The 16,621-nt window shown below is 38.3% G+C and overlaps 1 pseudogene; it reads left to right on the plus strand.

Moving 5' to 3' along the window:
- Positions 1-355: 355 nt before the first annotated feature.
- LOC127873468 (uncharacterized) lies at positions 356-5,294 on the plus strand (annotated as a pseudogene).
- The last annotated feature ends 11,327 nt before the right edge of the window (positions 5,295-16,621 follow it).

Here is a 16,621-nt window from a genome sequence, read left to right on the forward strand (position 1 = left end):
TCCGGTCCCTTAGCTGTTTGTTATTGTTCATATAATTTATAATACAGTTGAAAGTCAATATGAACCCTAAGCTTGCAATATGTTAAATAATATTAACCACTTACCTTGTATTAAGTTGGCAATTTGTTGTCTGGTGGAGAAACTTTTAATACTTATTTCTGTTGAGGTGCACTGGCTTAACTACAAGAATTATGTAGTCGTTTCTAAATAATCACGAAACAACATACTAATGCATATTGTTGTGACGTATCCAGTACGGTACGGGCGGGTATAGTAAGTACGGGTTTTACCCTCACTCTTGCGGAAGTGGGTTTCACAAACTGCTTTTCACGGTCTCTTACGATCCAGTACTCGACCGAGCCAGACGTGTTCTCAGGAGTAGGTATTTTACCAATCCCTGTCCAGTTTCTACAGTGTCATAGTAATATTACCACTAGGTTTACTTTATTTTAATAGCATTTTTGTTTGAGCTTTTTAAAAAACCGATATTTAAAAAAGCACTGAATGATATGGTTGGCACTATTTTGCAATGTTTTAATAAATCACCAGCTTACATATTTATGCCCCCCTTCGAAGAAGAGGGGGTATATTGCTTTGCTCATGTCGGTAGGTCGGTACGTCCGTGCACCAGGTGGTTTCCGGATGATAACTCAAGAACGCTTGGGCCTAGGATCATGAAACTTCATAGGTACATTGATCATGACTCGCAGATGACCCCTATTGATTTTGAGGTCACTAGGTCAAAGGTCAAGGTCACGGTGACTCGAAATAGTAAAATGGTTTTTGAATGATAATTCAAGAATGCATACGCGGCCAACAGGGCACACTCTGAACAATATAACTGAAGCAACTGGTCTGTAATCCTAAATCTATAATTATCAGTCCAATGAAACATCATCCTTTTAGTAAAATACAGTGGGTCAGTAACAATATTATCAGAATATGAGATTTTTGTATATTTTGTATATTAAATATTGTGTTAATGTTTAATTTTGTTGATTAATATAAATATAAGCAGGACAGGGGAGGTAATACACTACAGGGGAAACAAATGCAATAAGTTTAAATTTATTGTTACAGATTTGCCTCCCTTGTAATATAATTAAATTTTACCAAATGTAAGGCTAACAGCATTTTTGTAATGCATACTACTACTACTACTACTACTACTACTACTACTACTAATACTACTACTTCTACTGCTGCTGCTGCTGCTGCTGCTGCTGCTGCTGCTGCTGCTGCTGCTACTACTACTTCTACTACTACTTCTACTACTACTACTACTACTACTACTACTACTACTACTACTACTACTACTACTACTACTACTACTACTACTTCTACTGCTAGTACTACTACTACTACTACTTCTACTACTACTACTACTACTACTACTACTACTACTACTACTACTACTACTACTACTACTACTACTACTACTACTTCTACTACTACTCTACTACTACTACTACTACTACTACTACTACTACTACTACTACTACTACTTCTACTACTACTACTACTACTACTACTACTACTACTACTACTACTACTACTACCACTTCTACTACTACTACTTCTATTTCTTCTGATACCACCACCTACTACTACTACTACTCTATTACTACTACTACTACTACTACTACTACTACTACTACTACTACTACTACTACTACTACTACTACTACTACTACTACTACTACTACTACTTCTACTACTCTACTACTACTACTACTACTACTACTACTACTACTACTACTACTACTACTACTACTACTACTACTACTACTACTACTACTACTACTACTACTACTACTACTACTACTACTACTTCTACTACTATTTCTTTTGCTACCACCACCACCACCACCACCACCACCACCACCACCACCACCACCACCACCACCATTCACAGTGACAAAAAACGTATTCACACAATGGCTGCTACTACAACTTATAGCCCATATAGGGGGGCATGCATGTTTTACAAACAGCCCTTGTTTACCTTAGACTCTACATTGTATTATTTTCACACAACTTGTGCCAGAATTGGACTAGCTAAAGAAACTTCAGCGTACAGTTTATATATGCAGTTTAGTCCGGTAATCTTGCGCGTCCGGTAATCTTGCGCACTTCGCATTTGCGAATCTCGCAGACGACGAATGTTTTTTTTAGTGATGAAAGATGGAATTTCACATTTTAAAGAATTAACGGATTTATAAGGTACGTATTCCATGCAAAATTAAATTCGATCATTACATTTAAACACATAAGTCGCACGCGGAAAAATAACGCACGCGACGAGAGGTCACGAGAATAATGGATACCACGATGTTAGAACTCCCACGATGTTGGGATATTCGTAAACACTGGCCTTCTTATGAAAAATTCGAAATGAATCATAAATTCCCTGCAGTCTTTAGCGTTTTCATACTTTAAATTAAGAATTTATAAATCCAACGTGTAATTTAGCATTCCATTGCACAATATCCGATCAGTTATGGTATTTTTGCCATGAAAATATATCGCATCAGACGACATAGTCATCATTTCCCGCCATTCTGTCAAACCAATTTGGTATGATCTCCGCATGCGCAATGGCCTAGTTTTGATATTTTCTGTAAACTATGGAAGCATGATCGTGATAAAATCAAACCTGTTATGCATAAACATTTTTTTTTCACGCATGCCGGTACTTTTTTACTAATTGTACACTATTAATAGTGACTATATTATTTATTGATTTGTCGTGAACAAAAACTGCACTAGAAATCCACATTTAATTTCAATGGTTTTACAAACTGATTTTTAAAATATTTTTCTGGAATGTTTTTTGTCAATAATTGGACACCATATGTCTACAAATTTGCCTTAACGAGGTCATTACACAAAGTGCTCAAGATTACCGGACACTGTGATAGTTTGAAAAAGAGGTGAGTCATGTTTGTTTTGAAATCAAATCGGACAGTTCTTCACTGAATTAATCAGATACATTTGTGTTAATAAGCACATTAACTTATTATTAACCAGGTTTTCCGAAGGAAAAAACTGGTTATTAGATTGGCGAATGCGGGCGGGCTGGCTGGCGGGCTGGCTGGCTGGCTGGCTGGCGGGCTGGCGGGCTGGCGGAATAAGCTTGTCCGGGCCATAACTATGTCGTTCATTGTCAGATTTTAAAATCATTTGGCACATTTGTTCACCATCATTGGACGGTGTGTCGCGCGAAATAATTACGTCGATATCTCCAAGGTCAAGGTCACACTTTGAGTTCAAAGGTCAAAAATGGCCATAAATGAGCTTGTCCGAACCATAACTATGTCGTTCATCGTCAGATTTTAAAATCATTTGGCACATTTGTTCACCATCATTGGACGGTGTGTCGCGCGAAATAATTACGTCGATATCTCCAAGGTCAAGGTCACACTTTGAGTTCAAAGGTCAAAAATGGCCATAAATGAGCTTGTCCTGGCCATAACTATGTCATTCATTGTGAGATTTTAAAATCATTTGGCACATTTGTTCACCATCATGGGACAGTGTGTCCCACGAAAGAATCACGTCAATATCTCCAATGTCAAGGTCGCCACGACTAAAAATAGATTTAAAAAAAAAAAAATTACAAAGGGGGTTAATTTTTTTTGGTCATTTCAAAAGTTCAGTTTGAGTTTTCTCCCTTTATCAGATTTTTTTTTCACAATGAAAACCTGGTTTTGTGACAATTTTGTCCCTTGTTTTCATAATAAATTTAGATATTATGTTGCCAATTTATAAAAGAACATGTTTTTAAACTAATTGACCCTTAACTGCGCAATATTACCGGACAGCATCGTAGTATTGACAGACCCTGTACTTTAAAGTCGCGCCAGTCAAAAAGCATAAAAAGCGACATTTTATGTTATGGTAGCCAGAATTAGGAATGGACTTGATGTTTATTTGCAGAGTTTGCGAGTCAACATGCCCATAGGAGGTAACATGATGCAGAGCTACATGGAGCGGCAGCTTGGCAGCCTCCACGATTCCAGTGCGCCTTCAGTGACCAGCTACAAGGACAATGTGTTCTCCTTCATCATCGGCACATTTGTCATCAGCATCCTACCCTATCTACATATTGGTGTAGTCCATTTGTGGATGTGGGTGCCAGACAAGCCTTCCATCACAAGGAACAACTGCACGTGCTCCTGCTTTGATACCGTAATGAAAGGAGAATATGAACAACCAGGAACAACCGGCTACAAACATGTCTACTTCAACGCCACCTGGCAGACTTTGCGTATATGGATCTTCACCATTGTCTTTGTTCTACTGGCGAGAGCATCAAGTACCTGATACCATTGGTGCGGCAGCGAAAGTTGAGGGCATCCATGTTTGCACTGTATATTGTTAACATCTACCCGCACTACTACTCATGGTGGAGCTACTTCAGCTACTACAACGAGGATTTCTACATTTACTTCAAGCACCACCTCTGGTTCACCATCACGGAGATGATCACCACTTTTCTCGTTCTCAACCTATCGGACATCCGTAATGAGATTATCTCTTGGAAGATCCTTGCCATAACCAGTATCAACGTCATGCACATCCTTGTTGGGGGCATGGACCAGTTCATTGCTGATGTCTTTTATGGACAGGGCAGAAACTTCCACAAGGTCAGAGATATTGGACTGATGATTCCAGACTGTCTACATGTCATCATTCCCCTCTGGGAGCTGTACAGATTCACCAAGCGTAAGGAACTCAAAATTAACGAGATCTGCTACAAAGAGGAAATATTCATTTGTATATTGTTCATCTCGATGGGAACTCTAGTGGGTCGGCTCATGTAGGGCCGTGTTTTTTGTATATTTAGTGCATTTAAAAACATGTTGAAAATCTCAGATGCTTCATGTTCCATATTCATATTGTTCATCTCCATGGGAACCCTAGTGGGTCGGCTCATATAGCCCCGTGGCTGTTGTATGTTTAATGCATTTAAAAACCTAACACAAAATCTCAGCTTGCTTCATGTTCTGAATTAGCCTGCTAGAGTTTAAAGCTGCTTTTGTTATTCCAAAGACCTTGTCTTCCAAAAATAATGATATGCATACTTAAAAAGCTTCAGTTGTTGTTTAATAAAACTACGTTTGTTACTGTGACAACTATTTTGTTTGTATTAAATATGTTCAGTTGTGTTTGTGAATGCACTTGGTGAGGTTGAAATATTATCTTTATAAACACTAGTGTGTTTACGTGCTTTACTCAATAAACCTCACATGCTATCACGTATATAGAACTACGCAGTTCATTCTTGCCATTTTTTTTATATTTTATTCAACCAATTTGAAAGCAATTTTCTGCCTGTTTTGGTACTTCTAACATGTTCAGCGAGTCAAAGACCATACCGCATGAATCTGTAACAGCTGATTGATTCCCTTGTGGTCCACAGTTAACTGGTCGTTTAGGAACATCAACACTCTTTATACTTTGTTGTTGTTTTTGCTGAGATATCATCTGTTGGGATTTCTTGAAAACCTTTGGCGAGTCACAGACCCTGCCCTTAGAAATCGCCCCTATCTCTCTCTTCCCAACCGACTTTTTTGGTAGACCATTAGTCTTCACTTTTGTGGGCTCGGACGTGTGGTCTTCTCGTCCAGCCCCTTGTCGTTTAAATGTTCGGGCTTATATCCTTTTTCTTCAACAATTCCTGAATTGTATACAATCTCTCTTCCGGTGACCCATCCTTCCACAGAAAAAACATAGCCCCCATCTTTGTGGCTTCCTACCAGGCTGTGTCTCCCTTACCACGGCTGAAGGCGGGGTAATGTGCATTTTCTTGGCAAATTCTTTCAAAGCAGATGCTATAAGCTCTTCTGTCTTTGCTTCTGAAGATGCCTACACAGCATTTACTGAAATGTCTTCTCGGCCCCGTCTGTTCTTTTTGCCATCTACCGCCAGCGATATGTTTTGGTGCTGCTTAACCAGGTCGAGAGCTTCTTCCATGCTTGAAGGATTTTCCAAACAAGCATGCTTGGCTGCCTCTCTGTCATTACAACCCTGGCAAAACCGGGAAATCGCTTCAACCCGCATATGGTCTTCTGGAAGGTCCGCAAACGCTGGTGTGGCTAAAGTAAGCACACGGTCAGCCCAGTCTTCCAGCGACTCCTCCTGCCATTGAACAGCCTAACGGAACTTAGCTTTCGACCTCTCACGAAGTTCCTTGGTACCGACATGAGACTCCAACGACTTCATTAAACGACGAAATGAATATCGTTCATTTTCTGTTGTCGTAATAGTAAAGAAGTCAAGAGCCTTGCCCTCTAAACTCCACAACAGATAAACTTTGCATTTGTCTTTCGACCAATTCATCACCCTTTGGAAACTTTCAAACTTTCGCTTAAATGATAGCCAACTGGTTTTCCCATCATAACGCAACGCCGTCGGATGTTTCCGAGGATCACCCTGTCTTCGAGAGCTACGTTTGTGAGAAGAACCATCGGTATCGTACGTTCGACTGTTCTTTGCCTTATCTTTATGTGACCTTGACCTCGATTCGGAGTCTGAGCTTGATGCTCGACGTGAATGTGCCCTTCTTGCGTTCCTTTTACTTTTCATGTGTACTGAGGGACACCTACGTGGTATTACACTTCCATCTGACTCGGAACTGGACGACGATCTATGCACATTTACTTTTTGACTTCTTGATTGTCGTCCGTTTGTCCTGTGTGTTACTGTCAACCGTTTTTAGATGATAATAATGGAGAACTATAATTCCTTCCATTATCTTTGCTTTCATCTCTTGTTGGTGACTTCCGGTACTCTTTGTCGCTGTAAGTCTTAGACTTCCGACTACTACGTGAAGACCTTCTCATATCTTCTGGTGACTGTGATCCACTGGAAGATGGTGATCTAAAAGATCTACCACCTGCAGTTGTTCTTTTTCTACTTCCGGTTGTCCGTTTCCGGTTGCGTGAAGATTCTCTTCTGTCTTCCGGTGACTTTGACCTACTGAAAGATGGTGATCTAGAAGACCTACCACCTGCAGTACTTTAACGTGCACTTCCGGTTGTCCGCTTCCGATTGCGTGAAGAACCTCTTCTGTCCTCTGGTGACTTTGACCTACTGTGGGATGGTGATCTATAAAACCTACCACCTGCAGTAATTTTTACTTGTACTTCCGGTTGTCCCCTTCCGGTGGCTTTTAGACTCTCTGCTGTCCTATGATGAATATGATCTACTTGGAGATGGTGATCTAGAAGACCTACCACCTGAAGTACATTTACTTGCACTTCCGGTTGTCCGCTTCCCTGGTCCACCCGCATCACTTTGTTCACTGTCCCGCTGTTTTTTAGAACTTGGTGTTGGGTACTGCCCAGCACTGCGAGAGCTAGACTTCCCCAATAACCCATATTCATGGTCCGATGACTCCACCTGACCAATTGGTTTCTGTGTCATTGAGACCCGTAAACTTGTCCGAACCGGAGAACATGAGCTGGTTCTTGAACTACAAGTACACGAACGCTGATCCTGGTCATCTTCAAACTTCATCTTGCCCCGCAAGGCTAAATGCAGCACTTCTTTGGTGACGTACCCATACGAGGAGCGCAATTCCACAATAAGGGTAGCGATTTTCTCACCGATTCCCGGAATTTGCGTTAATTCTAGCACAGATGCAGTATGGCCAGGGATACCTACTCCTGAGAATACGTCTTGCTTGGTCTACTGCTGGATCGTAAGAGACCGTGAAAAGCAGTTTGTGTACCCCACTTCCGCAAGAGTGAGGGTAACACCCGTACTTACTATACCCGCCCTTACCGTACTGGATACGTCACAAGACTCCCCCCAACTTTATGAAAAAAAGGACCTTACCAATACTGGGGGTTATCTGCATGAGGGGGTCAGCAACTACAAGTCGCTTCACAAAGATTGTCCCTCTACCAGATGCGGGTTTCTCTCGCTGTTTTTCACTACCTTAGTCAGTGGTCAGGATTTTCCTAATTAGAGCTATTAGCCCTACTTCTAGCCGTCTTCTTTGTCGCAAACTGCTTGGATTCTGTTGCTTTTCAGTCATGAGTCACAGACGCAATGACTTCTACTTTACTGGATTGGATCAGTACCCAGCGAGTTATAAACCCAGCTGGAAACCAATAGATGAAGACCAATTGATGGAGGGTTTTCTTGGAGAAGGCTTAATTCCTCACGCAGTAAGTACCCAGCGAGTTATAAGCCCAGCTGGAAACCACTAGATGACGACCAGTGAGCTAATAGCCTGACTGGTCTCTACTGAGACTGGTAAAGATGTCTTCATCTCCCCTGAATGGTTCTTACTCACTGCGAAGACATTTAACCCTGATTCAGGCTCTTGTTACCCTTCAAGGTAACTAAATACCTCACAAGCCGTTGCAATCAATGTGTTTTTCTTCAACGTTGCAAAAGTCTCTTTAACATTAATGAAACACACCAATGGGTCCATGTTTGCTGCAATAACTGTCCTTGGAATTAGAACTGTTAGTGTCCCCAACGATTCGACAACGTAGTCACTGGGCATAGTTGCATCTAACTTGCACGACAAACGTACCACCGAATAAGGTGGGACCACCACTCTCTTTTTCCGCATCACTATAGCAATCGTCGGCTTCCTGTCGTTAGAACTAGAGCTAACTGGTATTCTTTCTTTTTCGGCATCACTCTAGAAATCGTTGGCTTCCCGTCGTTAAAACTAGAGCTAACTGGTATTCTTTCCCCATCCAATATCAACGTGTCTGACTGCATATCCAATAACACTCCAAGAAGATGCAGAATATCATGTCCTAACAGCATGTCATCGACGATAGGAGTCACATAAACCCTTTCTTTAAAGCAACGGCTACCCAATTGCATCTTCAATGGTGCTGTTATGAAACCTTTAAGAGCAGTTTCTCTTTTGCCAGTAACTGAGTTTGTGCACTTCCATTAATAAAAGCCTTTATTGTTACATGCCTGCAATTTCGTACGCTGAAGATTTCCATATCCACTGGCGTTTTTTATGTCAAATGTTAGTGTTTCTCAATGGATCGTATACTTATCTACAAAACAGCTAAGTAGCGTTCACTTTACATCATTTGTGATGATGTTACTTTGTAAATACTTTCTTTGCGTTCTTTCTGACGATGTCAGCCATTTTGACGGGTGTGAAGAAATACCGAAATTCCCGTAATTATCAAAATCCCAAGGAATCCCCGAGATCCCACGAAATCCCCATTAATATTGATTATTTATCGAAAAACTGCGTATTTTAATATAGATTGTTGCAAAATACACTGAAATCACTAATGAAACATTGTTTTTATCAAAGTTTGATTTCGGTAATTACGGGGATTCGGTATATCCACATACCGCATTTTGTAATTCCGGTTTTGTCAAACTTGCGAAACTATGTATTTTAATGATAAAACGGGTTCAGCTTCGTATGTTAAACGCAATTTGAACTTATTTATTAATTGAGGAATAAAATCGCGTATTATTTAAAATCGAATTTGAATTGTCTAGCGCGTGAATTGTCTCCTGGGGTTGAACTGTTTTGGGGTTGAGATTACGCTTCCGGCCAAATAGCGATTGCGCAATAAAAACACACCACTTTTTCGTGATTTAATCAAAAACTAGATTTTTCCCAGGCATAAAGCCTACGCCAATAGGTAGATCGCATTCTGGTCCATATACATGTCAAATTTCAGCAAACGTGTTGGGCCAGTTTTCAAGACTCCCAAATCGCGGCTATATGCCTATACTTAAAGAAACTTAGCCCCCTTTATCATTCGTTCAATTGAACGTCATCAAAGGATGACGTCCAATACATCACTCATTCCATAAGTAACGCATCAAAAAAAAAATCAATCTTAAAACGAGTTACATGTTATTTGCTTACTAGGGTTGCGACACCTTAAGGGATTCGCGGAATGGAATGAGTGGGGACTAAAAAATGTGGGTACGACAATTTTGGGTAATAAAAATGTGGGTACGAAAATTTTGGGTACGAAACAAAATGTGGGTACTAACATTTTGGTTACGAAAAAAAATTGGGTACGAACATTTTGGGTACGAAAAAATTATGCAACAAATAATTTGGGTACGAAACAAAATTTTTGGCATGAAAAATATGGGTACGAACAAAAAAATGTGGATACGAAAATTTTCGGTACAAACAATTTATGCCAAAAATAATTAGGGTACAAAAAAAAATTAGGAACGAAAATTGTGGGTAAGAAAAAAATGTGGGTACGAAAATTTTATTTCCATCAAGGCTATAATTGTCAAGCAATATGGTCCCATATATAGTGACCTTGTTTTTGACCCCAGTAAATGAACCCAGATGACCCAAATACAACCCATATCCTGATTTTATCATGATAAACATTCTGACCGAATTTTATAAAGATTGGATAAAAACTGTGACCTCTATTGTCTACACAAGTTTTTTCTATTATTTCACCTAATAACCTAGTTTTTGACCCCAGATGACCCAAAAAAAATCCCAACCCAGATTTCATCAAGATAAACATTCTGACCAAATTTCATAAATATTGGGTGAAAACTGTGACCTCTATTGTCTACACAAGATTTTTCTATTATTTGACCTAGTAACCTAGTTTTTGACCCCAGATGACCCAAATACAATCCCAACCCAGATTTCATCAAGATAAACATTCTGACCAGATTTCATAAAGATTGGATGAAAACTGTGATCTCCACTGTCTACACAAACAAATTGTTGACGGACGCACACACGTACGACGGACGCCGCATAACTAAAACGAACATTTGCGAATCTGAAACAACTGTTTTCAATTTTGTCAATTTACCAAAACGTGAAAAGGTCCCTTTAAAATACATCTCACAGAATTTCAGGGTCAGTACTCAGTAAGTAAATTGTCATGTGCAGACAGAAAGGACTATCTTTAATCCATTAATGCCTAGTGGACTCTGCCATCCTTCTAAATTGGATCAATTTATTTTTAGAATTAGGGATGTCTAGTACATTTATTTCTATATTTAGAATATTTCTTACAGAAATTCCTTTAAACAAACAACGCAGACCCTGGTGAGACGCCGCACCATGCGGCATCTCATCTGGGTCTACGCTGTTTGCCAAGGCCTTTTTCTAGACGCTAGACATAAATGGGTTAAACGTTAATATCACAATCTTGCTTTCAAAATATAAAATAACATGAAATTTTATTAAAGAAATGATTTAAAATGAACCACAGTAAAATACACTTAGTTGAATTGTGAAATAACAAATACTACCAAAAAGGTGAGTGTCATAACAAGAGGAAAATGTTTCAATTATCTAACCACAAAATTTTGCCGATCGCGGTCAGCCTGTCTGGATATCGTTCCACACAGCCTGGAAAGGCTACTCAAATTTGCCAGCCTGTTATAAATAACACAGTTCGACTACAATTTTCTATCTATAAGCATTGTGCTTAAAAATTCCACGTCACGCAAAATGGGTCATATTCGGCCAGTGTTGCTATAACCTAGCGTGCTAATCTCGCAGTTTGGTCAAGAGAAACCATGAAGCATTTCGTGATTTTATAACGGACAGTGTAGCTCCAGTCAGATTGCGATATTGCGCACGCTGGACTTGGGTTTCTCTGGACGCAATGTCATAAGACCCAAAATCGCATGACACGGCTCTGACCGGTCGGAAGAAAAATATTTAAATCAAATATTAACAGACCACATATTTTGTTGGCGAATAAATATACTAATAATCAGCCTCGTGAGAATATTTCATGTGGTGATTATTCGATTTAAAAGTAAAAACAACAAAAACAGTAAAACCTTTGTTCTCATTTTACGTATGAAGAAAGGTAAATTTACTATCTTTATTTTATAATATACGCCACTAGAAAAAAGTCGTTAATTGTTTTTTTAACCAAAAATAAAAGGTGGAACATTTTTCGAAAAACAATTATTATCATAAGTTAAGAGTGTAGGTTATCCATTATCCTATAAAAATTTATTTTCACAACTTATTTTAAACAATATTGATTGTTATCCTCATTCATTATGCCACAGTAATAGATTTGTTTTTTCAAATTTGCAGAATGATTTAATTCTTTAAATAAAAATATACTTACTTTGTTTGTTTGTTTCTGCTGCAAATCGGCTTGATTGTATTGACGTTCAATGTTTATGCTACATGAAAAAAACACATACCATTATGAGTGGCATATATGTATGTCTCCTGTTCTATCAACACCTAACCGAAAGTTAATATGCAAAATCACAAAATTTTACCATTTAAGATCCATGTTCATAGATCTTTGAGCCAGGTTATCTAGAGGCTAACCTCATACCAAATGGTATGATGATAATAATACGTTGCCTGTCCAGTGACCGTTACATGAACCGTAGTCCAGTGACCGTTACTTGAACCGTATAACTCGAGTCGTATCCGGTGGATTGGAGTGCAGATAACACCCATAAGGTTTACATTTTTAAGTTAATGCTTTAAGGAAAATAATCAAAGTACTGAAAGTACTGGTTTGACGATGCTTTTGAAGATGATGGATATATAGAGGATATTTATTGGATTCGGTGGCATATCGATTTTCTTAGAAAAAATGCAAAAAAAATATCGATATTTTCACTGTTATTTTTCACTTTTTAAAACAGTGAAATACCAGTTTATTGCACTGATATTTCTATATAAATTACCGGAAAGCATAACATAAATAAGCATCCATTTAAGTTAATCTACATCACCGCAATTGTGTAATTTTTATTGCTTGTCATTTATCCGCAGGTCAATAGTAAATGGTTGTGGTGCAATCGTTTTCGTTCTTGGACATTGCATCCCTTCAATGAAATTTATTTACCTAAATATCTCATATTTGAATTTTAAATTCTTTTGGGAGTAATGGTCCAGACAACTGGGTAAAACAGCAACAATATGCTTACCCATTATTTTACGAGGAACATAATTGAGAATTCCTATGCTAGCCCCCAATCACAGTATGTTGGGGTATAATAATAATCAAATTTTGTTTTTCTTCTGAAGTTGATGAATATATCATCCAAGACTACAAGTTTTAGAAAGCCATTTTTTTCATTTATTTTTATTGATAAACAAGGTTTTGTTACAATCTATACTATACATAGATAGCTTTAACATTACAATGTGGCTCACCTGAAACTGATTGTTTCCTAGTGGTGTTAACTAATTTTTCATGAATATCTAGAAAAAAAAAGGCATTGTGAGTATATACAAACTATTTACGTCTATCCGATCTAGTTGAGTCTTGTTACCGAGATCCTACTTTTATTTATTTGAACATTCTGATCAACTGCCATGAAGATCAGGTAATAATGTAAGTTTGAACATGGATTTTAATGATTTTAGTTATTGATCAAATGCTTGGAAGCACATGACCCACTTTGGAACGTGACCTGTTAATCACTGAGACTAGACCTTGTGACCTAAATGTTAAATATGTTACTTTCATGCTTGACTTTGAAATCATTTAAAATAATGTTCTAACCAATTTACAAGTGGATCAGAGAGAATGTGACCACTAAAGTATTAACAGACCTTTTCTTATATTTGACCTTGTTCCCTAATTTTTGATAGAATATGAAACCAAAAATGACATAGAGGTGACTAGTTTCATAAGAATCTGGCAAAGACGTGACACCCAAATTTAAACATTGTAAAATGATATCTTATGTGTTCACAATAAACTTTGGATAAAATACAACAAAGAGTGATAACAAAAGCTCACCTTGTCACATCATAACAAGTGAGCAAAATAACCAAAACTATGACATCATATAATTGCTCAGTTACTTCCAATAACAATAAAATGTTACTTTTATAACAAATACAATACCTTCCCTTTCTTACTACAGGCTGTTCTAAAACAAGATAGCCCTGTATCGCTCACCCAAAACTCCTTCTATAGTGTCAAAAACTTGTGTATGATTTGACTAAGTTGTAACCTAGCTTTAGCCTGCCAGGACCAACATGCAAATTCAGCTTTTGATTTGATTAAGATGGACATTGTAAGCAATTTTCATGAAAATCAGGAAGATAATGTGACCTGTAGAAAGGTAAAGACAGTTTTCTATATTTTGACCTAATGACCTAGTTTTTGACAAACTACCAACTTTCAAACTGAAACTTTATTTCATCGAGATAACATTCAATTATGTCCAATTTTCATGAAGATCTGGAAGTGTTCGCTAACCTTTTCTGTGATTTGGTTTGTTGACCTAGTTTAGACCACATATGGCCTACATTCAAACTTAACCTAGAATGGACAGAGATGAACATTTACCAACATAAGACAAACAAGGGCTGTTTGTAAAACATGCATGCCCCCCATATGGGCTGTCAGTTGTAGTGGTAGCCATTGTGTGAATACATTTTTTGTCACTGTGACCTTGACATCTGACCTAGTGACCTGAAAATCAATAGGTATTATCTGCCAGTCATGATCAATTTACCTATGAAGTTTCATGATCCTAGGCCTTGCTTTTCTTGAGTTATCATCAGGAAACCTTTTTACTGTTATGAGTCACTGGGACCTTGACCTTTGACCAAGTGATCTGAAAATCAATAAGGGTTATGAAGTTTAATGGTCCTAGGCGTAAGCATTTTTGAGATATCATCTGGATACTATTTTACTGCTTTGAATCACTTTGACCTTGACCTTTGACCTAGTGACCTAAACATCAATAGGGGTAATCTGCAAGTCATGATCAATGTACCTATGAAGTTCCATGATCCTAGACGTAAGCATTCTTGAGTTATCATCTGGAAATCATTAAACTGTTTTGACTCACTGTGACCTTGACCTTTGACCTAATGACCTGAACATCAATAGGGGTCATCTGCGAGTCATGATCAATGTACCTATGAAGTTTCATGATCCTAGGTGTAAGCTTTCTTGTGTTATCATCCGGAAACCATTTTACTGAGTCAAGTCACCGTGACCTTGACCTTTGACCTAGTGACCTGAAAGTCAAGAGGGGTCATCTGCGAGTCATGATCAATGTACCTTAGAAGTTTTATGATCATAGGCGTAAGCATTCTTGACTTATCATTTGGAAACCATTTTTCAAAGTTAAGTCACTGTGACCTTGACCTTTGACCTAGTGACCTGAAAATCATTAGGGGTCATCTGCAAGTCATGATCAATGTACCTATATAGTTTCATTATCCTAGGCATAAACGTTCTTGAGTTATCATCCTGAAACCATTTTACTATTTCGGGTCACCGTGACCTTGACCTTTGACATAGTGACCTGAAATTAAATAGGGATCATCTGCGAGTCATGATTAATGTATTTATGAAGTTTCATGATCCTAGGCATAAGCGTTTGGAGTTATCATCCGGAAACCATTAAACTATTTTGGGTCACCGTGACCTTGACTTTTGACCTAGTGACGTCAAAAGGAGTCATATGCGAGTCATGATCAATGTATCTATGAAGTTTCATGATCCTAGGCATAAGCGTTATGAGTTATCATCCGGAAAACATTTTATTATTTCGGTCACCGGAACTTGACCTTTTACCTAGTGACCTGAAAATCAATAGGGTTCATCTGCGAGTCATGATCAAGGAACCTATGAAGTTTCATGATCCTAGGCATAAGCGTTCTTGAGTTTTTATCAGGAAACCATTTTACTATTTCAGGTCACCGTGAACTTGACCTTTGATATAGTGACCTGAAAATCAATAGGGGTCAACTGCGAGTCATGATCAATCTACCTATCAAGTTTCATGATCCTAGGCATAAGCGTTCTTGAGTTATCATCCGGAAACCATTTTACTATTTCGGGTCACTGTGACCTTGACCTTTGACCTAGTGACCTGAAAATTAATAGGGTCATCTTCGAGTCATGATCAATGTACCTATATAGTTTCATGATCCTAGGCATAAACGTTCTTGAGTTATCATCCCGAAACCATTTTACTATTTCGGATCACGGTGACCTTGACCTTTGACATAGTGACCTGAAATTAAATAGGGATCATCTGCGAGTCATGATTAATGTATTTATGAAGATTCATGATCATAGGCATAAGGGTTCTTGAGTTATCATCCGGAAACCATTTAACTATTTCGGGTCACCGTGACCTTGACTTTTGACCTAGTGACCTCAAAAAGGGTCATATGCGAGTCTTGATCAATGTATCTATGAAGTTTCATGATCCTAGGCATAAGCGTTCTTGAGTTATCATCCGGAAACCATATTACTATTTGGGGTCACTGTGACCTTGACCTAGTGACCTCAAAATAAATAGTGGTCATCTGCGAGTCATGATCAATGTACACATGAAGTTTCATGATCCTAGGCATAAGCGTTCTTGAATTATCATCCGGAAACCATTTTACTATTTCGGGTCACTGTGACCTTGACCTTTGACCTAGTGACCTCAAAATTAATAGGGGTCATCTTCGAGTCATTATCAATGTACCTATGAAGTTTCATGATCTTAGGCATTAGCGTTCTTGAGTTATCATCCGGAAACCATTTTACTATTTGTGTTTTTTTTGTTAAACGTCGTCAATTATTAATTGTATATAGATTTCTCTATAGTTTGAAAAACATTTAGGCAAATATTTCTCATGTAAGATAAAATGCAAATAATT

The sequence above is a fragment of the Dreissena polymorpha genome, chromosome 3 (assembly GCF_020536995.1).
Source record: "Dreissena polymorpha isolate Duluth1 chromosome 3, UMN_Dpol_1.0, whole genome shotgun sequence".
Classification (NCBI taxonomy): Eukaryota; Metazoa; Mollusca; class Bivalvia; order Myida; family Dreissenidae; genus Dreissena; species Dreissena polymorpha.